The sequence below is a fragment of the Crocodylus porosus genome, unplaced genomic scaffold (assembly GCF_001723895.1).
Source record: "Crocodylus porosus isolate Cpor-Errol unplaced genomic scaffold, CroPor_comp1, whole genome shotgun sequence".
NCBI lineage: Eukaryota > Metazoa > Chordata > Crocodylia > Crocodylidae > Crocodylus > Crocodylus porosus.
Genome location: NW_017728931.1, coordinates 124,724,681 through 124,726,941, shown reverse-complemented (window position 1 = coordinate 124,726,941; position 2,261 = coordinate 124,724,681). Strand labels below are relative to the sequence as shown.

The 2,261-nt window shown below is 46.7% G+C and overlaps 1 protein-coding gene across 3 annotated transcripts in view; it reads right to left on the bottom strand.

The window, feature by feature from the left end:
• PHTF2 (putative homeodomain transcription factor 2) overlaps positions 1-2,261 on the bottom strand; it is a 154,491-nt gene that overhangs the window by 107,519 nt on the left and 44,711 nt on the right. The gene's annotated exons all lie outside the window — the stretch shown is intronic.

Below are 2,261 nucleotides of genomic sequence, written 5' to 3'. Positions count from 1 at the left end.
GAGTGCTGCCCAGCCAGGGCAGGGGGTGGAGCCATAAGTGGCTCATCTGGGGGGCGGTTCCTGCTGCTGCACGCACCCCCAGGGCAGGAATAGGGAGCGTGCGCCTCCCAGACTTGCACATGGGGCAAGGGCGGGCAGCTGCTGCGGGTTGAGTCCAGGGGCTGTGCTCAGGGAGGACAAACTCCCTGCAGCCTCCTGCCAGTGCCACCGCCTGCACCAAACGCATCCCCAGCTCAACACCTCCCTTGCTGGGAAGAGCCTGGTGTAGCCCCTGCAGTAGCCAGCCCTTGCAAATTCAACACTAGAGAATTACATACAGAAGTCAGGCTAGGAAAAAATAAATCATTTCCATAAAAATAACATCAATAAAAAAAAGTGAACAGAAGATGCCACTGTTTGAGGTAAGATGCTAGAATACAATATATTCAAGCATTATACACAGAGCTGATAGACACTGATAATAAATCCCATTGCAAGATCCTATTTTCAGTAATTTAGAAACTTGCTAAACTTCAACTGCTTTGGGCTGAAGTCTTTTGATGCTGGATGTCTGCCTCCATCTGAATCCTTTAGGACTATTAAAACCAACATAGTTCAATCATTTCCAAAAATGAAGGTAAGGAGAAACATGTTTTGCAACATGGAAAAATCAATGACAAACTTTTCTTTGGAAAGCTCTAGGCACCCCCATGCATTGGAGCAAGGTTTGAAAACTGAAAGAAAGAGGTCCTGTCCATCTGATGCTTTCTGCTATCTCTATGAAAATTTGGCCAAGCTAGAAGCCTCTGGGGAGAAACTGCAGTTGACCTACACCGAGTATAGACTTCAGAGCATGTCAACACCTCCAAGTATGGAGGTTACGTGACATCACCAAACTAGATAGCTGCCTGAAGCTAGACCGCTATGGGCAACCGTCCACATAGACGGAGCACAGGGCTTTCTACCCTCCTCGCAGTTTAAACAAAGCCAAGAGATAGCATACTACGTTTGCTCCATTTTAAACAAAAACAGCAGATTCTGAAGATGGTTAGAGAGATTTCTGATCCTAACCTGCAAGGCTATAAAATGCAAGTACTTCAAGACTTGTCATGGGCAACAATAAGGAGAAGGAAGGAACGGAGTGAAACTGAAGCATCTCTTAGAAAAGAGATGCAAATATAAAACGTACAGATGGGATTTTCCTTTTAAATTGATGTTTACATGTCAAGAACAACAGCACCTTATACAGGAGAAAAGGTCTTAAAATCCTTGAGAAACTAAACTCAGTAGAAAACAGCCTGGAATCTCAGCCTGAGCCTGACACAGACAGCAGGAAGCAACACCCTAACACTGAGGGACACTCTTGAACCCAGTAGAAAAAAAGATACCAGAAGAACTAGAGAGAAGTCACCAAACTAAGGGCATTCAAGAGGAGTTGCATGGGACTGAACAACAGCATGAAGGAGATGAAAAGAAAAAAACAAAACAAAAAACAGAAAAGGTCCCATCATGGAGGGAAGGAGGTAAAAACAGCCATGTTAGGAACGGAAATAATTATGAAAATGAGGAAGCAAAGACATATTCTAAGGTTAGGAGCAAAGGGTCAGGGATGGGGGAGGGGTATAACATGGGAAGACTGGAGGCAGCCTGAACTAGGGCTCTAGAGCCTATACAATGCATGGGAACTAGTTGGTCACCACCTTCCCCATCGAAAGCCAGAGCAGGCAGGAGGTGTGTGTGTTATAAAAACGCAAAACAAACAAACGAACGAACAAAAAGGTTTATGCGTGTCAGTAATTTAAAATGCCTTGCACTATTTACTAAGTATCAGTTAACATCCGCATTGGCCGATATGGTTGGTTAATTATCAGCTATCGGCAACAGCCAAGAAAAATCTTTACTGGTGCACCCCTGTCTGCCCCTCTTGCCATTCCCACCCTGCCTGTATGCACCCCCTGATGTTCACCCCCCCCTCCATCCACCACGTACTCTATGCAACAGCTCTGACTCTGGCTCCAGCCCAGAGCGTGAAGAACATGGTGGCTCCGGACCTGTATCACCACCCAATTTGCAGACCCACTGCAGCTGCTGCTGACTTTTCAGCTGCTGACTTCAGGCAGCAGTTGCAATGACAGCTCTGACCCCAGCCCAAGGCAGGTGGCAGGTCTGTCTGCAGCCCCAGTCTAGGGCCCAAGTTCAGGCCAGGGCCAGGACCCCAGTAACCCATCTGCCCTAAGCTGCTACTCAAATTGAAGACAAGCATACCCTTCCTTCCCTTGTTT